Source organism: Mustela putorius, unplaced genomic scaffold, assembly GCF_011764305.1.
Source record: "Mustela putorius furo isolate JIRA1106 unplaced genomic scaffold, ASM1176430v1.1 tig00003899_pilon_pilon_pilon, whole genome shotgun sequence".
NCBI classification, from domain to species: Eukaryota; Metazoa; Chordata; class Mammalia; order Carnivora; family Mustelidae; genus Mustela; species Mustela putorius.
In genome coordinates, this window is record NW_025422048.1 from 20,663,160 (window position 1) to 20,688,778 (window position 25,619).

Genomic DNA, 25,619 nt, shown 5'->3' on the forward strand with positions numbered 1-25,619 from the left:
AAAGAAAGATAAACTTATATGTATACAAATGTAAGGTTAAATACAATGAAGGCATAGAATCTGACTATAACAATGAGAATTATAAAATATTTTTAAAAAATGTACTGATAAGATAAAGTAGTTAAAAAGGTTAAAGCAAGGAAGAGGAAAAATTAAATAGAATAAGAAAAAAATTTAAGAAATTTAATTTTGAAAGGATAAAGAATCATGGGAAAAAAAATCCATGAATTCTATGTGCTGTATTCCACTAGCTCTGGAGTTCTGCAGTTCTCACTGATCAGTGAACTTGGTCTGGTTAGATGATTTTGCTGATCTTCTTCAGCAGGGGCCTGCTGCAGTGATTCTCAAAAGTCTTTGCCTGAGGCAGACTTGCACCACCTTTCCCAGGGGCAAGGTTAAGTAATATGCTTGGGTTTGCTCTCTGTAGCTTTTGTTCCCTGAAACCTTTCTGTACAGCTTTGGGGGACATTAATGAAGATGGTGGCCTCCCAATCTCCAGGATGTTGGAGCATCAGCTTGAGGCACCACTCTTCACTGAGCCCTCAGAGAAAATCACTCCTGTCTCCCTGGTCTCGGCTCCACTCTATGCTCACCCAGCCTGTGACTGAGCGTTTCTATCTCTGGTACATGACCCAGCCCCATTTGGCGTCTCCAAACCCAGCAAATTCCTACAGTGCACTCCCGTGCCACACCCTCCCCCAGGGCGGGGGAAGGTGAGTCTCCCTGGATCTGCCACTTGTGGAGTCCCTGCTTGAAGAGTAGTGGCCCATCTGTGCCAGGGATTATGATTTATGGCAACCCTGAGCTGAGAGCCCCCTCCTTGGCTCCGTCTCTGAAGCTGGCTTCCCTGCTCTGATGCCTGGGAGGTCTGCCACAGTCAGGCACCTCTGGTTTTTCTGTGACCTTGAGGGGCCTGAGACCCCACTGTCCCAATGAAAGTTCCAGCCCCTGTTTAGTCTCTGGAGCGATGTCCCTCAGCAAAGCAGACTTTTTAATGTTCTGATTTTGTGCTCTGGTGCTCCACCACTTTCTGGGAGCTGGTCCCTCTCCCTGAAGTCTCTCTTCCCTTGTATCACCTTGGATTCACTTCTCCACACGTCCTACCTTTCAGAAAGTGGTTGCTTTTCTGTTCCTAGAATTGCTGCTCTTCTTATCTTTGATCTCCTGTTGAGTTTGTAGGTGTTCAGAATGGTTTGATAACTATCTAACTGAACTCCTGGGACCTGATAAAATTTAGGTCTTCTACTCCTCTGCCATATTGCTCCTCCCTGTCTCAGATCTTCTAATGTATAATTATATGTGGGAGACTCATACCTCCCTGTGGTAGTGATTGCTCATTATCCCCCAAATATATTCTCCTTTCTTCATCAACAATAGAACCTCAGTTCTTCAGCTGACTACATAGTCATTAAGAAATAACTACATGGGGGTATTTAGGTGGCTCATTTGTTTGAGCATCTGACTCTTTGTTTTGGCTCAGGTCATGATCTCAGCATGGTGAGATTGAGTCCCACATCAGGCTCTGTGCTGAAGCCTGCTGAGATTGAGCCTCACAATGGGCTCCATGCTGGCAGTGGAGCCTGCTTAAGATTCTGCCGAAATGCTTGGGTGGCTCGGTTGGTTGGATGGCTGCTTTTGGCTCACGTATGGTCCTGGAGTCCTGGGATTGAGTCCTGCATCGGGCTTCCAGCTCCACGGGGAGTCTGCTTCTCTCTCTGACCTTCTCCTCACTCATGTTCTCTCTCACTGTCTCTCTTGCAAATAAATAAATAAAATCTTAAAAAAAGAAAGAAAATATTCTTTCCACCTCTCCCCACCCTCCTCTCTCTCTCTTAAAAAACAACAACCACCACCAAAACAAACAAACAAACAAACAAAAAAAACCCAAAACACTAACAATACATTTCCCAGCCACTTTTGCAGCTGGGGGTAGCCATGTGACTATGTTCCGAGCAATTGATTGAAAGCATAAGCAGTATGTGCCACTAGTAGGAAATTTCTTTAACAAGAAGGGGCATGCCTTTCCCATTCTTTTTCTACTTTCTGCTGGATGGAATGGGAGCAATCATGGCTAAAACCCTAACAGCCATCCAAGGCTGAAATTATCAAGATGGAGTAACAGAATAGGAATATAGATCTCTGACACTGTGGGGATATCATACCAATCCTTCTTGAAAATGAGAGGAAACTATGCCCCATGCTGTTTAAGTCACTATTACTTCCTTTTCATTTCTACTTTTCCATATAAGATTAATCCTAACCAGGAACTAATGGTTTTGAGAATACAATGTGGTAATATAATTATCCCAGTGCTTGGTCACAGAGCACTTACACAATATATATCTCATATTATTCAGAGCTCACCTTGGTAACTGAGTTAGGTTTAGGGATAACAAATTGGTTTATGGATAATGCTAGGGTGTGAAGAGAGATCATCAAGGGCATTGTGATGGGTTGATATTCATATAGGCTGTTGCCATATTCCTTTGGGACAAATGTCAGATTTGAGGGAGAGGGGCTCCCAAGTGGTATCTGGAATGTACCAGCACATTCTGGTGTGGTATTTCTGTATGAAATTAAGAGTGCCAATACAGAAGAGGCCTGCTGCAGTAGTGGTCATGACACTACAGTATCATGGAGATGGAGTGCTGTGACAGCAAATAGTAGTATATTCTTTGGATGGTGAAAGTGTGGTAAGACACAGAAACCTGCCTCTAGGACCTGGTTTCCAGGAACCATGTGGATATAAGGCCTAAGGCAGATGCTGCAAAACAAAAACAAAAACAACCCCAAACCAAAACCAAAACCAAAACCCAAACCCACCCTAAGGATACTTTCTCCTCTATCCCTCACCATAGCTAACTTGAACCAGAAGGAGGAATTTCAGTGGAGCTAGAATTCCTCCAATTTTGCAAGTGGGAACTAAGCCAGAGAAGGGGAATTTTGTTACTTTTTTTTCTATGTGACTGTATTCTGTCCTAGGCTGGTGGTCTGGACAACAGCTGTTGCTCATAAATCCAGGAATGACAAGCTGAAAATGAACCATGGAAGGTCAGAATGTTTATATAGACCTATAATCTTTGAAGTCAAGGGCCTCAAGAGTAGTTTCCACACTACTGCAGCCTGCTGAAGAGGCACCAACTCCCATCCCCCATTTGAAATTCTGATATAACTGGCTCACTCAGGAATATGAAATTACTAGGGGTATTAACATGTAAAGTGTTCATGTGTTCTGAACATTGATTCCTGCTTTGCTTTGTCCAATTCTTTTTATTCATATTTTTCTGGTCCTTTTTAGCTGGTCAAATTTAGTCTGTTAAAAAGTTCCAATTTCATATCTGATTCGAAGTTTGCTCCTTACCCTATGCTATCCAGATGAGTGGATTAGAGAACTAGGAGAAGATGCAGGGGCAATGTATTATTCTCCTCTGTTCTTTCCCCTCCTTGTAATTTATCTTCTCTTGTATTGTTTTGTAGCTGTCTGTTAGGGATAGGGATATACCTCTGGCCTCACACTGGCTAGATTTGCTTCTAGCTCTTGCTGGTAGTTGCTGCTGCTGTGTTTATCCTCTGTGTGCCCAGGTGGGGTATATGGCTTTTATGGGAGTGATGGCTAGCTTTCCTAAAGCATCCTGTTACTGAGAACTCTCTCAGAGAGGAGAAGCTTGGTCTCTTGCAGTCATTTCCAGAAGTCAATGTGCCTAACCTCTTTGCTGGGTGGGTTGCCATGACTATTGGCCCTGAATCTGCCTGTATAGCGCTAAGCCTCCTGCTCTCCTACTTCATGCTCTTTTACCTGGAGTCACAGAACTGCTGTGGTCCTTTTCTTTGACTTTCAAGGACATCGAGGATCTGGGGGTGGGGGGGGAGTATCATTCTGCTCTCTTCCAGGTTACATTGTGCTATTATCATTTCACATTCTGTTGGGATGTATTGCTCTAGCAAGTTGCCTGCCTTCAGAAATCTCCAGGTGAAGAGCAGGCCCCAGCCTCCATATTCACAAGCACTCTCTTCCCATAGAGAACCTATATTATACTCCCTAAGGATTTTTACCTTGTTCCACCCAAAGACAAGAGAGTAAGTATACAGAGTCTACACTCTTCGGGCATTCTCCCAAGAACAAGATTCTAGTCCACTCTTACAGATTCTTTCCAAATCTATGAGAGATTCTCATGGAGACTATCTCCTATTTTACTTGACTTTGATGGAAGGGAGAAAAGAAACTTTTCCTTTTTTCCACCAGGCTGAAAACTCTAATAAGTTGCTCTTTCTCTTCCTCCAGGCCTCAGGGGAGTAGATTGGAAGTGGAGGGTAGTTGAGGATGGTAGATGACACTATGGCCAGTAAGCCCTGGGGAAAATATCTGATCCGATCTGTTGGTGGCTCTCTTTAGACCATGAGGTAATCTAGGTGACAAGACACTTCAAGTCTGGAGCTAGAGGCCCTGAGTTCAAATCCTGGGTCTTATAGTTACAAACTGTCACTGAGCAGCTTACTTAAATTTTCACTGCTTCAGTTTTCTCTTACCTAAAATAGGGTTAATAATGGTGTTTACATTATAGGGTTATTGTGAGAAGTAATTGGATTAAGATTTATAAAGTACTTAGTCTAGTGCCTGGTATGTAATAAATGTCATGCAAGTGGTTATTGTTGTTATTATTATTACTTGCCCTCAGCTTTAGACTATAGTCACCAATTTTGCGACAATAATAGAAGTCCCCTTCAACATGCTGTTATGTGTGATGGATAGATCATGAAACTGACCTAGGAATAAGGAAGGACATTTAGAATTGCTTATAGTAGCATTTATTAAATTGAGGCTGAGCAAAGAAACATACTCAGTGTTCCTATTTGTATGTCCCACTAGAAAGACCAGGAAAATAATCTTGGGTGGGTTATTGGTCCATCTATTCCCAGTTAGTAAATTTAGGAGGCTTCCCTTCTGGCAGAATAGATGCTGTGTCAGAATATATTCATTCAAATTAGGAGCCAATGCATTCCTAATAAATGCTCCACATGCACTAAAGCGAATTATATGCTGCATAAACTCTGACAGGGTTTTTCCAAACTTTGCGCTGGATAGAAAAGCTTGTTTTATTAGTATATTGAATAACAGCATTCTGTAAACAACTCATACTTTTTAGATTTACTCCTGTTAAAGAATGCCATACTTAAGTGCTTGGAATTGACACTTGGAAATGAAATACTGCTGCAAATAATGGGGGAATTGTCGATGTATTTTATACCTCTCTTCCCCAAATCAAAAGGTCTCATAAATACAGTCTCTAAAAGTGTCGGTGGGGGAGTTAACATAACTGTACAAGCAATAAGGCTGACCTTTCAATGTAATTTATTTTTGATTTGCTCAATCTTTTTTTTATTAAAACTAGCACATCTGAAGCAGAATTAAATCCTATTATAACAGGTATGTGATCATATCAGGCTCTCCCTGCCAGCGATCCACTTTATTAAAAGTTACTTTGTTTCAAGGAGGATAACCTGATCGGGGCAGTGGGATGCCTTTGGAAGACTGAGGACAGCAGGGTAAGGATGATTTTATTTTCCTGTGAGCGTCTGCTGTTACCAGAGAAATCAAAGAATATTTATGAGCATTTCTTTTGTGTTTGGAAAGCCCTGGTGGGATGTAATCTTTTCTCTGTGTTTATAAAGGTTATTTCTTTCTGGAGTTATTTTGGCTTGGGGACAGGTGGGTCATCAAGCCGTCCTGCATTATGACCCACACATTACTTAACTTGCAATTATTTTCATGTGCAGTGGTCTAAGTGACCACTGAAAGGGGAAAAGCCTTTGAAATGCTACTTAGATACAGATCCACTTGATAAAACTAGTCTTCAGTTTTTGGCCCATATTAGTATACCTAATGCTACTAGATCTTTATTCTTTTTTATTTAAATTCAATTAGCTAACATATAGTACCTCATTAGTTTCAGATGTAGAGTTCAGTAAGTCATCAGTTGCATGTAACACCCAATGCTCATCACATCTACTAGATCTTAAGAAAAAGACTTAGAATTTTAAAAACTATCATTGAGTGGTTTGACTTGTTTTCTCTTGGTTTCATCTTTTTGTTTCTATATCCTTCTCTCTGCCTAGTCATCTTACTATTCAGCTAATTCCCACATTTTCCAGGAAGCTGCCTATAGTGACCTCTTCCCTCCTTCCAAATTCGGTCCCTTATAGTTTATATCCATCAACTGGCCACTGATATGAATGGATTTTTCAATCTGAGAACTCCAGGAGAGAAGGTCAAGCCAGGCTCATTCCTGTTCGTAGTGAGTTTGAGGAGAAATAGGGAATGATCAAGGAAAAAATGTATGACCACAAGGTGGCAGTAACACACAATAAGATTTATTTGGTTGCCAAGTTGATAGGTTTTTCATGGTGGGGATGGGCTGGAGGTAGTGAAGATGTCCCTTATGGCATAAAACCTTTAAAAGGCTACAATGTAGGGTCCACTACCCAGAAAGGAAGGAGAGAAGGACAGCAAAAAATTTCCAGGGGAAGGAGAATTGACAGGGAGCTTACAGGTCTAGGTAATGTTGCTCAACAGTATAATGGGGATCTTCTAGGTTAGAGAGTTCTGAAGGGCAGCAGTGACTTGTGGGTATAGAAGCAGTAGGCTCTAAATGGCAAAAATCTGCCTATTTGGGCTGTATTTAAAACAACCCAGTGTCTAAAGTGGTGCTTGGGTGGCTCAGTCAGTTAAGTGTCTGACTCTTGGTTTTGACTCAGCTTGTGATCTCAGGAATCAAGCCCTGCCTTGGGCTCTATGCTCAGGGGAATCTTCTTGGGATTCTCTCTCTCCCTTTCCCTCTGCCCCTCTGTTTACACATGTGCACGCTCTCTCTCTCTCTCTCAAAAACCTAAATAAATCTTTAAAAAACACAATTAGAAATGTAAAGATTTGAGTTTGGCACTTATTGGTTTTTGAGCGAACAGATCCTAGTCTGTTATGAATAAGTCAACAACATAGGACTCATATACAGAAGCTGTCTTTGTCTCATTTATATAACATCTTTTAGGATTGTTAAAGGATGCTACACAGTGACTGAAACAGAAAGCAGAATTTATTGCTTGTTTAAGCAAGGGAGATCTTCACTTTTAAGGTGTAGATTATGTGAGAAAAAAAGATGATTATTTTTATGTAGGGTTTTGGAAAATGTGGAATTCAGGCATTGGTGCATTCCAGAAGCAAAAGTGTTTAGGGACTTCAGTAACCACGTTACCATAGCTAAAGTTTGGAGTGTATCTGCTCTTGACTGGTGGATGTTCCCAGGCACGGGGCTACCACTGGTTGGCTTTCACTTGATTACTAGTACAAAGTGTCACTGACAAAAGAAATGGGTTTAAAACTGGCTTTGGGGGTTACTTCTTGTTATATCCAGAGGAAAAAAAAATCAGTTTTTTTTCCTTACAAAATTTTTGTTATTAGCACCTCACACAGTATTTTGCAAGAAAGGACCACTCAGTAAGCACTCGCAGAATAAATGGGTAGCATATGTGTATCATTTGAAGACACACTGGCTTCTAGTCTCCCCAGCATTGAAGCGCCTTCCTGGGGTTTAAATGTGAAAGAATAATAGCATTTATCACATGTCTTTATCTTCTGTATTTCCAAACAAAGCACTTTCACAACCATCATCTTACTTGATTCTCTCTTTGCCTTCTGGGGCAGGGAAGGGAAAGAATATTGCTCTCTCTATTAGTAAATGAGAGGTGAAGTGAAATGTCCAAGGTCACAAAATATTGGATTTTTGGATTCCACATTTCTTTGCCTCTTGTAAAGGGAGTGTACACACCTGTACCCCTGAAACAAATAATACATTATATGTTAATAATAAAAAATAAAATGTAGGGCTAACAGAGCAGAGATTTCCATTTGGTGTGCAGAGATACTGGTCCCCTCACTCTCAGATGGGCAGGGCCATTTTCTTTTTCTATGTGTGTCCTCATGTGAAAATATGGGAAGAACTGCATGGAAGTGCCATTTAGCACATATGTGGGTCTGTACAGATTGTATATAACTCTCTATGAAATAATAATACCTTACATTAGATTGTTATATTAGAGTTTACAAAGGTCAGGTTCTCATTTAATCACACTAAACCTGTTATGTAGACATGGTAGGGATTAGTATTACATTTTAAAAATAGAAAAATAGACAGTTTAGAAAACAGAGTAAAACTTTATTTTTTTTCCAAAGATTTATTTAAAGAGAGAGCATGAGCAGAAAGAGGGTTAGAGGGGGAAGGAAAGAGAATCTCCAGCGTACTCCCAGCTGAGTATGGAGCCCTACATGGGGCTCAGTCTCATGACCCTGAGATCATGACCTGGTTGAAACCAAGAGTCAGACACTCAACTGAGCCACACAGGCACCCCAAGAGTGTAAAACTTTAATTTTGTCATCTCAGTCACTTATAATTTTAATAATTTTTTAAAAAATGGAAATATAATTTTCTAATATAATTATAATCAAACAACACATATAATTTACTATCTGGTCATAGCATAAACATTTTTCCATATACTAGTACCACATTTATCACTATCATTTTTTAAATTTTTAAATTTTTTTATAAACATATATATATATATATTTAATATTTTATTTTTTATAAACATATATTTTTATCCCCAGGGGTACAGGTCTGTGAATCGCCAGGTTTACACACTTCACAGCACTCACCAAAGCACTTACCCTCCCCAATGTCCATAACCCCACCCCCCTTCAGCCAACCCCCCTCCCCCCAGCAACCCTCAGTTTGTTTTGTGAGATTAAGAGTCACTTATGGTTTGTCTCCCTCCCAATCCCATCTTGTTTCATTTATTATTCTCCTACCCACTTAAGCCCCCATATTACTATCATTTTTAATGCCCATAAAATATTGTACCAAGTGAATACACTATAATTTATTCTTTATGTACTATGATTTACTCTGTTGTTGCTTCCATCTTTCTGTTATTATAAGTTCATTCACAATGACTATACTTATGGGAAAATAATCTTCCATCACCAAATTTTGTGTTACTTCTAGAGTTATAGAAATTTATTTAACTTTAGTTGTTCAATTTTAAAAATTAAAGATTTGTATATATAGAGACAAATTGTTTTCCAAAAGGCTGACTACAATTTGCACTTCCACCATGAAAGTATTAGAGTAAATTTAACCACAATTTTGTGTGACACATACCATCACCCCCATTTTCCAGATGAAGACATTGAGGCCCAACATCACACAGTGTTACCCAGCTTTCAATTTGTATATTTAACAAAAGTATATAGTGGATACTATGTGCCAGGCCCTCTTTCAAGCACTTTAAAAATATTAACTTATGGGGGGCGCCTGGGTGGCTCAGTTGGTTAAGCAACTGCATTCGGCTCAGGTCAGGGTCCTGGAGCCCGGGATTGAGTCCCGCATCAGGCTCCCAGCTCCATGGGGACTGCTTCTTCCTCTGACCTTCTAGCCTCTCATGCTCTCTCTCACTGTCTCTCTTTCAAATAAATAAATAAAATCTTTAAAAAAATCTTCTAAAAATATTAACTTATGGGGCACCTGGGTGGCTCAGTGGGTTAAAGCCTCTGCTTTGGCTCAGGCCATGATCTCAGGGTCCTGGGATTGAGTCCCACATAAGGCTCCTTGCTCAGCAGGGAGCCTGCTTCCCCCCACTCTCTCTGCCTGCCTCTCTGCCTACTTGTGATCTCTGTCAGTCAAATAAATAAATCTTTAAAAAATATTAACTTATTTTATACTCAGAGAAACATTATATAGTATGTATAACTATTATATTATTTTTTTTAGGTAAAGAAACTGAGGCACAGTGAAGCTAAGTATCTTGCTCAAGGTTACACAGCTAGTAAGTGGCAGAGGAGAGATTTAAACCCATGAAGTCTGGCATCATAAATATATAGAGAGAGCTGACAACAAAACTGTAGGGTAGTATAAGAGAGACTGAGGATAATGACTTTTGCCCTGCCCAACTCACAGAATGTTTGAGAAGAAGAAACAAACAAACAAACAAAAAATGGAAGTTAAGGAGTTTTGAAAATTGGGAAAGGCTGTACACATGAGGAAACATTATTATTACTATTTAAATTTTGAAATACCATTTGTAATCAGAGATTCTACATTTCCCTTCAGGTATTGCCTCTCCTGCTCCTTGCTTTCCTCTACGTTTTCATGACTGTTTTCAAGTGCAACCTCTATTCCAAGAGTTCTGTATCCCTCCTCCTTCTTTCTTGTAATGCTCTGAGGCTGCCCTCTCTAGCAGTGAGGCATGTGGCACTCCTCATAAGAGCTAGGCTTTTCTTGTCCCATAATCTAAGGTGACAAGTAAACAGTAGTTACAATTTCGTGCCAAATCTCCCTCTTTAAAAACCTCTTCAAAAATTACATGTGAGCTTGCTTTTGGGCCAGCAGGGCTTTTGTTAAGACTAGAAAATCTAAAAGGTATGGGGTCCTGATCTGTGAATGATTAGTGTGATACAGCCTGTGATGAAGTAATAATGACTAATTTTTATGAAACTTTTAAAAAACATGAATTTTTTAAACATGGCTTCTGAGGACTTAATGCTTTAGGTCTTTATTCCTCAATCTATAGTATGCAGACAATGGAATCTGAGGTGGAAGCAAGGAGCCTGCATTTTTAACAAGCTATCATGGCTGTATATAATGCTACTGGTCCAGGGATCACACACTGGGAAACATAGTCTGGATAGTCAAATGCCATGGGCCTCTAAGGAATATGGTTTGCATTCCATGGAGTTCTATATACTCCAGTTCTCTGAAGATTAAATTCGATTAATCTGTCTTCATGACTCTGTTCTGACTCTGAATGAAAGGCTGAACAAGGTTGTCTATACAACCATGAAAATAGTCTGGAAATTGACCAAAGCCATACCCATTGAAAGGCATTTATTCAAGAAAATCCACTGAATCTTGGTAAGCATAGTGCGAATCTGTGATGTTTTAACTTGGACTTACCACCGTCTTCCAGCTCCATGGAAGAGAAGTTCTACCTGAGAGGGCAGGAAAGACAGTGAATGCTGTCAGAGGGAGCTGGCTTTGTTTGGAGTTGACTTTGGAGCATAGTGTGGAAAAAATCCATGTCCAAGGGTACTGTCAAAGACAATGTCAATACCAGTGGCAAAGAATTGGGAAGGTTGTTGTTAGCCTTAGAAATCATATTGTTTGGGGAAAATCAACAAAACATCAGCCAGAAATTTAACAGGAAGATTTAGCAAATAGACAACCAAAGGGGTCCTTGCTAAAATCCCACTTACCTCTGGTGGTCTGCAAGGCTGTGCACATATCAAAGCTGTGCCCACTTCAGAGAGACAAGAAGGGTCCCTGGTAAGATACTCATCCCTGGATAAATGTAAGGCCTTGGGAAACAAATGGAGAGTTTTAGAAGGGAGGGGTGGAGGATTGGTGAACCTGGTGATGGGGATTAAGGAGGGCATGGATTGCATGGAGCACTGGGTGTTATATGCAAACAATGAGTTATAGAATACTACAACAAAAACTAATGATGTACTGTATGGTGACTAACACATCATAATTAAAAAATGTGAGGCCTTGTAGAAGTAGGCTTGTAAATTGCTTGAATTTTGAAAGTGTTTAAGTACAACCTCTGACCAGTTATTGGCTGCTCACTAAGTTATGCTTATCCAGTAAAAACCCTCAGGAAGGCAGGTTTAAAAAAGAAACTGAAAAACAGCAGGAACATCAGAGGCCAGGGGAAATTTGTTCCAAGGAATTAGTCTAGGCACATCAAGAAACAAACAAACAAAAATACCAACCAGCAACAATGACCACCCTGGGCAGTATTAGAATTCAGAGTTGCTATAATATCTAATTAAAAAAGTTATTTCTTCCTGGTGATTCACAGACCTGTACCCCTGGGGATAAAAATATATGTTTATAAAAAAAAAGTTATTTCTTTCAACAAAAATTTATGAGACATGAAAGAAATAGGAAAGTGTGACTCATACACAGGGAAAAAGCAGTCTAGAAATTGTCTTTAGGGGCCACAAATGTTCAGCTGAGCAGACAGATACCTGAAAACAGCTATTATAAATATGTTCAAAGAATTAAAGGGAGGGGCCCTGGGTGGCTCAGTGGGTTAAAGCTTCTGCCTTCAGCTCGGGTCATGATACCAGGGTCCTGGGATCGAGCCCTGCATCAGGCTCTTTGCTCATCGGGGAGCCTGCTTCCTCCTCTCTCTTTGCCTGCCTCTCTGCCTACTTGTGATCTCTCTCTCTGTCAAATAAATAAATAAAATCTTAAAAAAAAGAATTAAAGGGAACCATATTTAAAGAATTAAGAAAAACATGATTATAATGATTTATCAAATAGAGAATATCAATCAAGAGAGAAATTATAACAAAGAACTAAATAAAAACTCTGGAATTGTAAAGTCTAGCGACCAAAGTGAAAAATTTTCTAGAGGGGCTCAACAGCATATTTGAATTGGTTAGAATAATAAATTAGTCACTTTGGGGATAGATTAATGGAGATCAGGAAGTTTGAGGAACAATGACAAAGAAAAATGAACAGAGCCTCAGAAACCTGTGGGACACCATTAAATGTACCAGCATACATATTCCCAGAAAGAAAGGAGAGAAAAAAAGATAGAAAAAAATTTGAAGAAATAAAAAGTGATCACTGGATCCCAAAGAGGATAGACATAAGAAGAGCCACAGCCAGAAGCATCATATTTAAACTGCTGAAAACCAAAAAGAAAGAGAAAAATGTTGAAAACAAGAGAAAAATTACATACCATCTACAAGGCAACCAAAATAAAATTAATGGTCAACATCTTACCAGAAATATTATAGGACAGACAGCAGTGGGATGACATTTTCAAAGCACTCAAAGAAAATATAATTGTCAATGAAGAACTCTATATCCAGTAAAATATCTTTCAAAAATGAAGGCAGAATGAAGATATTCCCATATAAACAAAAACAAAAGACTTGCTAGAAAATCAGTCTTACAAAAAATATTAAAGGAAATTCTTCAGACTGAAAAGGAGTGAGACCAAAAGTGAAAAGAATTGAGACTCAAAACACATGCAAAGAAACAAAGTACATAAGTATAAAACTACATATATTCTCTGTTTTCTCTTAACTGATTTAGAAGTTAATTACATAAAAGACTATAAAATTGTTGGGGTTATAACATATAAAGATGCAACATATATAATGCCACAAGGAGAGGAGAGGGACTAGATCTATCTTGGAGAAAGCAAATGACACCAGATATTGACTCAAATTCATAGGAAGAAATGAAGAGTTCCAGAAATGATAAATATGAGGGTTAATATAAAAGACCTTTACATTGTATTCTTTCTCCTTTATTCTCTTAAGTCCTTTAAAAGGTAAAGATTTAAAACTCAATAGTCATAACACTGCATTTTTGTGTTTATAACATATATAGATGTAATACATACACCAGTAATGGCACAAAGGAGGGGAGAAAGAAGGGAGCTATATTGGACCAAATTCTCTGTATTTCACTGGAATTAAGTTACTATAAATATGTAAGTAGATTCTGCTATGTTAAGATGTATCTTATAAACCCTAGGATGACCACAAATAAAGTAACTAAAAATATAATTAGAAATCATTATAGGATAAGAATGGCATATTAAAAAACATTCACTTAAAACAGAGGCAGTGAGGGAGTAAGAGAGAAACAAAAAAAAATACAACGTATAGAAAACAAATAACAAAATGGTAGACATGAATCCTACCCTATGTCTAATTACAATACATGTAAACGAATTAAACATTTCAATCAAAAGGCAAAGAAAGTTAAACTGGATTAAAACAACAACAACAACAACAACAAGATCCAACTATATGCTGTCTGTTAGAGATATACTTTAGATTCAAAGATACAAATAAGTTGAAAATAAAAGAATGGAAAAAGTAATACAGAAATTATAAGAGGGCTGGGATGGCTTTACTTATACCAGAAAATATAATTTAAAACAAAAAATATTACTAGAGATAGAGGGGCATGTGATGACAATAAAAATGTCAATCTTTCAGGAAGATATTAGCAGTTATAAATATTTGCACCTAAAAACAGAGCTCCAAGATACATCTAGCAAAAACCGAAAGAATTAAAGTGAGAAATAGACAATTTAATAGTAATTTTCAGAGACTTCAATATTCTACTCTTAATAATGGATAGAACAACTAGGTGAAAAATCATCAAGTTTACAGAACACTTGAACAACACTATTTACAAATCCTGCCTAAGTGACATCTATAGAATAATCTCCCCAACAATAGCAGAATAATCTTTTTATGCTTAATATTGGACGCCTCAGTCTCAGAGCTTTGCAATTCACTAAGGCCAGGCCTGTATTATGCAGTTGAATTTCCAATATTTATGGCTCTTTAACAGGCAGTGTTCCATTTGTTAGTAACATGAGATAAATTTTTAAAATTATTTCAGAGACTGGTTACATTTCAGGAATCAGTACTCAATTACTATTATAGGGAAGTGACCATGACTGACCAGACTATTCTTATATGCTTCTAGCTATAGGGTTTTATTTTTTTTTAATATTTTTTAATGATTTTTATTTATTTATTTGAAAGATCAGAAGTAGTCAGAGAGGCAGGCAGAGAGAGAGAGAGGAGGAAGCAGGCTCCCCGCTGAGCAGAGACCCCGATGCGGGGCTCGATCCCAGGACCCTGAGACCATGACCTGAGCCGAAGGCAGAGGCTTTAACCCACTGAGCCACCCAGGCGCCCCGCTTTAGGGTTTTAAAGTGGGGAAAGCTTCTTCAGATCCAGTGGAAGCCAGTTAATTGTAGTTGATACTTTGATTTAGAGTTAGAATCTCATTTTTTGGTTTTTGATTTAAAAAGTATTAATGACAATTTCAGACTAATAAAAAAATACTGGGAATAGTACCAGAACCCCCATGTATTCCTTATCTGTGTCCAAAAATCAACACCTCATGATCTCTCTTGTTTTATCTGTAACACCCTACCTACTCTTCCTCACCTCAACACCAAATTATTTTCAAGCAAAATTCTAAAGATTATACTATGGAACCCATTTGTAAATTCACCTGGTCAGGGGATGAAGATGAAAATGTAGGTATTAGCAACATACTGGGTTACAATTTAAGAATCCCAGATCTAGCAGATCTAGCCCCTGAGTATTAAAGGATGCTGGAAAATCTTTTTTTTTTTTTTTTTGGATCTAGTTTCTTTATCTTTAAAATTAGGAGTATTGGTCTCTGTATCAGTGGTTCTCCACCCTGACTACACTGATCACTGGAGTCATGTGGGAGAACTATTAAAAATTATGGAGCCTCTTAGGAGTGAGGCTTGGCTTTAGTGTTTAAAAGGAAAAAACCTCAGGAGATTCTAATGTGAAATCAAGGCTAAGAACCACTGACCTAGAATGGTCTCTGTGACAGTTAATTTCATGTGTCAGCTTGGTTGAACTATATTACTCAATGTTATTTACTCAAACACGAATCTAAGTATTATTGTGAAGCTATTTGGTAGGTGTGGTTAACATCTGCAATTAGTTGACTTTAAGTGAAAGAGATTATACTTGATAATATGTGTGGGCTCATTCAATTAGTTGAAGGCCTTAAGAGCAAACACTGGTTTCTGGGAGAAGAAGAAATTCTGCCTCAAGACTGCAACATCCTCTCCTGCCTGAGTTTCCCGTTTGCCAGATTGCCCTACAGATTTTGGACTTGACAGCTTTCACAATTATGTGAGTCAATTCCTTAAAATAAGTCTATTTTACATATACATATGCATATACATGTATAATATGTATATATATATAATTGGCTATACATTATATATAATATCTCTGTGTGTGTGTGTGTATGTGTGTATGTAAATAAAACTGGGTCTGTTTCTCTGGAGAACCCTGATAGTCCTCCTCTGTATTTCTAAGTTTTTCTGGTTCCCATTATGTATCTCTTCTGCCCCTGTCTGAAATCTCCCTTTGGTGGTTTAAAGATTTATTGATTCTTGAACAGTTACTATGTGTTAAGCAGCCTGCTTAGAATCTTTCCACTTACATCCCTTGGTTGTTGTATCAACCAAGCTTTCATTGTCAATGTTCATAATAGAGCACTTGCAAAATAGTGGATAATATAACTGTTATTCCTTTTCCTCCATATCTGTGTTAGATTTGTGTTAGTGTCTTAGGTCACAGAACATTAGTAACTTGAAAATAATTTCTTGCCCAAATTATTACTGTTTGTATTGCCTATAGCCTGATTTCTTTAGTTCCAGATGTATTTCTCTTATCCCTGGGGAGACAGGATTATTTGTAGTACACAGCACTCAATAAAAAAAAAAAAAACATTTATGCATAATGAAAGCACAGAGTAAAAATCAATTGCTGTAAATTCAAATTGTACCTCTCCTCTGAAATCTCAAGGGCCCACATAGGGACTATTAAAATTGAAAGTGAACCCAGGAGATAAGCATTAGTAGGAAAAGATCTAGATCTAGACCCTTGCTACTCAAGATGTACTCTTTGGATCAGTAGGCATTGGAATCATCAGAGTGCTTGTTAGAAATGCAGAACCTTGGATCCCCCCCAACCAGACCTAATGAATCATAATATGCATTTAAAAAAATTCCCAAGCAACTCATATGCTTATTAAAATTGAAGTTCTGGTCAATTTTGCATCTTTCACATTATTTTAGCTGTCCCATTTGTTGCCAACCACTCACTTTATGATATAACATAAAACATTTGGGGATAGGGCTCTCACTACAGCCTTGTTTAGGAACTCAAGAAAAACTATGATCAGAGCTCAGTATGGGGTCATAAAACAGAACAACAACAAAACTGGCCTTGGAATCATAGGTACTGTCTTCTTGAAAACTGTTTTGTTTTTCTCTAATTCATTACAATTGGTATTTTTTTCCTTTCAGTCTAACAATGATTTCAAGCAATGCCATCCATGCCTCTTTCTTTTTAGATTGTTTATGCTCTTTTCTCATCTGTCAAGTACCCGTACCTTTGGTCCACGTATGGTCCTATGACACAATCAGACCCACTGTTTTCAGAGCAGACACTTTTGAATGGGGCCAGTGACTAAACTACTGGAGTTCTCCAAGTCCGGTGCAAAACAAAATGCCTCTAAGCGGCCAGCCCCTTGTACACTATCCCTACTCCCTGACCCTCCTCCCCCAAGGAAGGCTGTCTTCCTGCTTCTGGGATTCTGCCTAGCTTATCAATTGGAGCTTGACATTTGAGGCATTCCAGAAGATCATTTTAAACAAAATCCAAGTGCAATTCATCCTACTCCTAATAGTGCCAATTAGCCTCAGGAAAGACCAGTTTCTTCATGAAAACTGCCATGAAGTCCTCCACTGGGTCTGATAAGTTGAATCTAGAGATTACCTGCTTGGATGGGTATCTGAGTTAGCATTGCATTGGTATCGTTCTGGAGCATACTTTTACTCAGTGTTAGGTAATTTAAATTATTTTTAAAAAGCATAAATGGCTGTGTTGTGGAATGTAATATTTATATAAAATTTTTTTTAAGGTAGAAAACAAGACTTGAAAGAAAGTTCTGCTTGTGAAGGGCACTTTAGACTAGATCCCTATATTCATTCAGGCATCTGTATTTACCCTACTATTAAGGGTAGTTGGTTGGCCAAGTTTAGAAAGCACTGGGTATGTCAAGAATTATGTGAGGTGACTGGGATATGGAGATGATTAAAACCCAGCCACTCATCTCCAGGATCTTGTAATGGGGGCTGTAAAATATTCCCAAGTAGACACTAAACTCCTGGAAAGCAGGGACCATTCTTTAATTGTTGTTATATAAAAAAAATAGTTTAATTCTTGTGTAATGATCACCCCATTTAACAAATGTTGGCTTAGCTCCTCACCCTGTGGGCCTGGCTCTATGCTGGGTGCTGGTGATATAGTGATAAATCAGATACAGGCCTATTCCTTACGTAGACTTTCTGGTGGGAGAGACAGTCAGTGAAGCGGAGACTCATGAGAGGGGACTGTATGCCTGCTGAGAAGCACTAGAAAAAAAGGCTTGTGGAAGCAATGAATTTCATATGGGGTGACAGGACTGAATAACTCTAACTTTGAGACATATATCACTTAAAACAACAAAAAGTTGCATTATCAACTATGAAAGGAGATGATCTTTTGCTACACTGACATGAGTTTTATATATAAAGCAAGTTTTTCATGGCATCCCTGATAAACCCAAGATGAACAGCCCAGATTGACCAACCTAGTGGTGGGGAAAGGAAGAGGAGGAGAAAAAATTCTATCAGGGCAAACAAAAAAGAAACTGCTCTTTCCCCCACCATGGCTACTGAGAGAACTCAGTATGAGAACTCAGTAGAACAACATGAGAACTACATGTTCTTCTCTACTGGAAGATTGTTCTGAATTAGAGGGCAAAAACCCCCTCAGTTCTGGCAAAGTGACTCAACTTTCTCAGACTTGCATTTCCTAATCAGTGAAATAATGCTTAACAGGGTTTGCCCTGTCTCTGTTATGGGTTGTTAAAATAATCAAAGGAGGGGCACCTGGGTGGCTTAGTCATTAAGCATCTGCCTTTGGCTCAGATTCCAGGGTCCTGGGATCAAACCCTTCATCTGGCTCCCTGCTCAGCGGGAGCTCTGCCTACGTCTCCCTTTCCCACTCCCCATGCTTGTGTTCTTTCTCGTACTGTTTCTCTCTGTCAAATAAATAAAATAAAATCTTTGAAGTATGAGCAAAAGAGCTAGTATATGTGGAAAAAAGTAAAATGCTAATGTTAGGGATGCCTGGGTGACTCAGTCAGTTAAGCGTCTGCCTTCAGCTCATTTTATGATCCCAGAGTCCTGGAATCAAGTCCCTGCTTGGCAGGGTGACTGCTTATCCCTCTACTCCTTTCTTCTGTTTGTGTGTGCACTCTCTCTCACTCTCTCTCTCTCTTTCAAATAAATAAAATCTTTAAAAGGATGTATAAAGTGCTAATTCTTTGTAAGACATTTTTATTTGATTTCAGAGGAAAAGGAAGAACCTCTGGCCTTCCCCAAACTCTTATCATTTTATGGCTTAAAAACAAAACTTAAATTATCTCTTTGCCATAGGGAAAGTATCTGTTTAACAGGAACTGTTTTGCAGGTTCTGAGGTGGGAATTATAACAGAATGAACTCTGTTAATCCTTACAACATTGCCATTTGGTGTACATTGCTATCCCCATTTTATGATGAGTTAGCCTGACTCTCAAAATGATAACTTTCTGAAGATCACATACCTAGCAAGTGTTGGAGACAGGACTGAGTCCTAAATTTATCCCCTTTAATTATGAAGCCATTCTGCTACCTAAAGTTGATACACACCAAATTACAATTTTGCCTAGGAGAAATCAGAATCTCACTCCGCATCAGACAGTTGAGTGTGAATGAATTTAACTCCTTTTCTCAGAGCTGGTTTTGACTGGGGCTAAAAGGTGGTAGCAGAGGGCACTAGATACCACTCAAGGGGTGGTATTAAAATCTAAGATATAAGGGAAAGGGAAAGGGCATTAAGAATCAGTCAAGATCGGCTTTGAATTCCAGTTCTGCTATACAGCTTTGTGACTTTTGGGAAGAATTTAGCTTCTTATTTTTTTAAATCAGTGATCCTCAAATTTTTATTTTATGTTTATCATATCACATAACTATATGTGCCCAGAGAACAAAATATATCCCAACAACACTGCATGAAATTTAAGGACTCCATAATAAGTATAGGGAATATGCAGATGAATTACCACTTTTTATTAGTTAGGTGTTTAGCTAATTTCAATTAAGTGAGAATAAGTTGAAGAATTTTAAGGACTGAGGTGATGTTTCTGAGGTCAATATCTGATGTTTTGTTATATCCAACTCTCTGTGTCCTTTGAGGGACTGTCCCTTCAGCCAATCCATGTTATACTAGTGGGGTAATTAATCATGATTCCCCTCCTCCCCATCCCAACCTGGCTATAGTGGTAATGGCATAATCTAGGATGGGCCTCTTGTAGTTTCCTATTCATTGATGACAGTGGTGTAGAGACGGGCAACAGATCTAAGCAGGGCTAACCATATGCCTTCTCTAGATTGACTTTTGGGTGGCGAGGTGGATACAAACATTTTTATATTTGGACTTCTGAACTGGGAGCATATAAATATGGAGCTGTGGGCAGACATCTTCCCTTGCACATGGAAAGAGTCTGTCTGCAGGATGAACCCAGCACATAGAAGAGATTTGAGAGGATAGAGTATGTGAGCTCTTCAGTTCACCTGAGGCAGGTCACCCTTTGAACTTACAAGCTAGTAAGTGTCTTTCCTTCCTTCTTCCCTCTCTCCCTCCCTCCCTCTTTCTCTCTCTTTTTCTTTCTTTTTCAAACTGTTTGAATTGGGTTTCTTTTTTATCTATTTATTTATTTTTTTTAAATTTATTTTTTATTTATTTTCAGCATAACAGTATTCATTATTTTTGCACCACACCCAGTGCTCATGCAGTCCGTGCCCTCTATAATACCCACCACCTGGTACCCCGACCTCCCACCCTCCCGCCACTTCAAAACCCTCAGATTGTTTTTCAGAGTCCATAGTCTCTCATGCTTCATCTCCCCTTCCAATTTCCCCCAATTCCCTTCTCCTCTCCATCTCCCCATGTCCTCCATGCTATTTGTTATGCTCCACAAATAAGTGAAACCATATGATAATTGACTCTCTCTGCTTGACTTATTTCACTCAGCATAATCTCTTCCAGTCCCGTCCATGTTGCTACAATAGTTGGGTATTCGTCCTTTCTGATGGAGGCATAATACTCCATAGTGTATATGGACCACATCTTCCTTATCCATTCATCCGTTGAAGGGCATCTTGGTTCTTTCCATAGTTTGGCGACTGTGGCCATTGCTGCTATAAACATTGGGGTACAGATGGCCCTTCTTTTCACGACATCTGTATCTTTGGGGTAAATACCCAGTAGTGCAATGGCAGGGTCGTAGGGAAGTTCTATTTTTAATTTCTTGAGGAATCTCCACACTGTTCTCCAAAGAGGCTGCACCAACTTGCATTCCCACCAACAGTGGAAGAGGGTTCCCCTTTCTCTACCTCCCCTCCAACACATGTTGTTTCCTGTCTTGCTAATTTTGGCCATTCTAACTGGTGTAAGGTAATATCTCAATGTAGTTTTAATTGGGTTTCTTTCACATGTTTCTGAAAGAATCATTTATATAGTGTTGTAACATACAAAATGCATATATCACAAATAGTGCTGAATAAATAAAAGTATGTAATAGAGGAAATAGTTTGAAAAAATATAGATGTGTTTTCTTATTTACATTTTAGGGTACATGATTTTTTCTTAGCTTAAGTAGTACTCATAAGGAAATAAGATTGAGAGCAAGATACAAAAGAAAACATTAACCTTCAGCTTTTTACATCCATGATCTAGTTCTCTACCAGGAATATAGCTTGAAAACTAGATATTGTTGAGAGGATTTTCTAAATTCCCCAAATTTCCACTTTTAGCATATCAATAGCCAGGTGTGAACAGACAGAAGGCATAAGGGGAAGAGTTTTCCCTTTTGGTCTGTACTGTGAGAAAAACTAAGAAGAGCAGGAAAGGGCAGATGCATGTCTTAATTTCTCCTCTTCTCTGTGCAATGGGTCCTAAGCAAATAAGGCATGCCTCAGCATACTTAAGTGGGTGGAAAATATAGTACAACAGAGAAAAGTTCTACCTTTTTGGTTCTTTGTGATGAAAGCACTGAATTTAGAGTTACTACATCTGCAAAGGTGCTCCTTTTAGTGGAGAGGAAACATGCAATATCCTGCATAGACCAGAGAGCTGGATGAAGGACGTGAAAGATATTCAGAAGAGTCTATATCCTAGTGGGAGCTACAGACTGCATTATTCATACTACATATGTCAGAGGCTCTTGTTTGTAAAGCATAGTTGTGGTTTGGGCCACAGTACAGCTTGGTTTTCCAGTAAACTGATAGAAGACTCTAGAAGAAACAAAGAGTAAAACCATTGGCACTGTCAGTCTGGGTCTGCAGTATGGACTTAATTGGAAGCTTAGATAATTTTTTCCTCTTCCAGTGTCTTATAATGTGAAATTTCTCAGAAAAAACTAACGGTTTTATTTGTAGCATCCCAACTCTTCTGTTCAGAGATGGATTGTTCTTAATCTAATGGGCTCAAAGAGCAGAGGCTTTGCAGCCAGAAGACTGAGGGTCCTGGTGTCTAGTGAAAGCATGCCACTTTAAGGTCCTGACTGCCAGACCCTGTGAGTACACGAAGTCCTGGGCGGGGGGGGGGGGGGCGGGTAATACTGCAAATCAATTCTTCTATTCAGAAGATTTATCCTGCCCTGCTTGGTTCTCATTTCATTTTCAGACAGCTGCAATTATTTGAGGGTTATTTCTTTCACTGAGTTGAATTCTGTTTTCTTTTTCAACCATGCCAATAGCCCCACTGTTATTCTCTGGAGCCACGAAGACTGAGTAATTTATTAAAAATAATAACCCTGCCAAGGTTTGAAGACACTCCTAATGGTTTCCCACTAGATCTTTTCCTGACTAAACATCTTTAGGTTCCCCAACTAGTTCTCAAAGGCTGAGACAAAGTTCCATAATCATATTGGTTGCTCTGGACACACTACAATTTTGGAGGTTTCTTGTTACATACAGAGCCCAGAAATGAATACCAATACTTCAGGTGTATATTGCCAGGTTCACTGAGATTATCACCTCCCTTGATCTCAACACAAGTCTTATGTTAAAGTAATTTATGAAGCCAGAACAAGCTAGTTCTGCTTAAGTCAGTTACAGATAGCAATGACTTTTAAGTCAACCCTAGGGTTTTGGAACTGTAGAGGTGGGGGACGAAGGTGGAGGCTGAGAGTCACACTTAACTTCATCCTGTGTTTGACTTTCATACGCCAGTATATTTCTGGTTATGAAAGAAGCTGTATTTTCTCATACCATGGCATGCTTTGCATATAAAATCAGAAAGTCACAAGTAGATTTTTCATTTGTTCAGTACACACTCCTGACTTTCTGAGCTAGGTTTAATGAAATCCATCCAGAAAATATATTTAAGTCTAATTAACTTTCTTACTCTGGGATTATTATTCTTATCCAGATTCCCCACAAATACAAGAAAGTCTATCTATACTCTGGGTTCTTGTTTTATACTCTGGATAGCTCTTATATTCCTCCCTCACCCTTTGTCACAGTTATGCTGCAATGCAAATTGAGAAGAACCAAAGGTATACTTAGACAAAACAAGTAGTACTATTTATAACACGTGTGAATCCAGAGAAAACAGGGAAGTGCAGATAGATTAGTAAAGAAAGACCTGTGAATCCTTAGATGGTTTCACCAGATAGTTAATTCAAGTTGGTTATTGCCCTTAACCTTCCAGCTCTGGATTAGGATGCTTGCAAAATGATTTATAGTTAGTACTATTTCATGACTCCACAAGATTTTCTCTTTATCCAAAGTGATCTAGTCAGAGGCCCTCTTCAAATGTCAGGCATTAAGTGTATTACAATGTTAATTCTTTTGACCAAAGCCTGACTTGATTTGGTGGGAAATGACTTCAGTGTATTTGATTTATGGTTCATTTAACAAGTGCTGCAGATGTCAGTACATTAGCGTAAACCTGGTACAGGTAATAATTTTATTTCTAATGAGGTGCTCAACCATCATTCTACTATGAAAAGCAGGACATAGATCAGTGGGCACAGAATACATCCACCTAATCAGACATAAGAAACATGCTAGCTGTACATCACAATAATATTAGGACCTTTTGACTTCTCTGGGACTCTCTCTCCATGGCTGCAAAATGGGTATGTTGAACAAAGGTGTTTGCAGCTCTGAATTTTTAGGATTTTATTAGCCATTTCAGGAAATCTCTTTTCTTTAGGACATGTGCTTTGTAATGGACATGGATTTATATTAGCCATTTGTTCTGTGATCTACACTCACTCCCAAAGCCATGACTCTACCAACTTGTCTAACTACTGAGTCTCTTATGTATCTGAGTATCTTGCAAGTGAGGGCACTGACTTCCCATTCCACCAGACTATTTTTCTAAGGATGTTTGTATAGGGAAAAGCCTTGCAATACAGATATAGTGTCTCCATCTGGAACAAAGGGCAGACGTGCTTATTGCTCATTGTAAAAGATATTCTTTAAGCATGAGTTCCCTCAGCTCAGTGTTCCTCTTCTATAATGCAACCTACTTGATGTGCAGGTGCCATTTGGCCTTCTTCACATTATCCTTCAGGAACTGGGAATATGGAACCAATGCAAAAATGCAGATACTCTTACTAATGTTATTGCTATGAAGAATACATTGTCTCTCATTTCTAATCCAGGAATCTCATATTTTCTACCAGTATCCATGAAGCTGTGGCAGGTCAACTTGCTAGAATTTAAGTAGAGTAAAATCTCAGACCCCTCGCAGTTCTCAACAAAACCCCCAGTCCACATTGACTTTCTTCTATGACATTGTACCTACTCTCTGAATAATCCAACTCAATATATGTTCTTTTATACAATTGTTTTATATGTTAATCTTATCTCACAACTACATGGTTAAGCACTTGAGATCAGACACCATGCCAGTACTTTTTCTGTCTATCCTATAGCTGCTGGCACAGGGATGGGCCCACGGTAAGAGCTCAATATATATGTTTGATTGACATTGACTATATGCATGCCAGCTAAGCTAAGATACTTCATAGTTTTTACTACAGGACTTCTCAGCTTGCGTGTCTTATGGATGAAAACTATAGGTTTCCCTAGAAATAGAAAAGCTTTAATGAGAGATGGAGAAGATATTTGTTTTTCAGGTATCTAGGATGCAAGGTATAGGCCTTCCTTAATCAGTTGATATCATTTGACTAAGGGGCCAATTGCAGAGCTATTCTGAGCCCCATATTTCCAAAGATATGGGACAGTTTGTTGTGCTGGGTTACTAATAATTGTGCTGGTCTAGGTACTTAACAATTAGAATATAGTTTCTGTGTACAATAGAAGAGCCTTAGGAGGACATCTATGACAACCCACTGACTTCAGCATCAGTGAAAACTCATTTGACTTTTGATACAAATCCTAGAGGAGAATTTGACTCCTTGTGTGTGCGTTTCCCAAAGCACATACTTGCTGCTTTTATTATTGTAAGTATTCTATTTTTACGACCCATTTACCAAAAGAAATGTCTACATACACATTTCATTTGGCTTATCATTGTTTTCAATTGTCTGGATTACTCAGTTAGTCTAAGTTCAGTTTTCTCTAAGGGAATATGGAGACACAACAGGCTCTCTGCTATTAGTGCTAAAACATTAGGACTCTTTCTTGTAGCTATGGCCCTGAAAATGTGCCCCCATTCCCATAATAAATTTTGCATCTCTATCTCTCTGTCTGCAGTTATTAAGACTGTAACACACTCTCAATTCAGTCTTCCTAACTACAATTGATACTACTTTATAACTGTGACATGGTTATCATTTTCTAACTTTAACTTTGCATATCTGGCATTTTCTAACTTTAGTTTTGTAAATTCAGGCTGTTC

General features: G+C 38.7%; 1 pseudogene; it reads left to right on the top strand.

Annotated features, from left to right (window-relative positions):
- Positions 1–627: 627 nt before the first annotated feature.
- Positions 628–25,619, top strand: part of LOC123388495 — a 58,303-nt pseudogene continuing 33,311 nt past the window's right edge.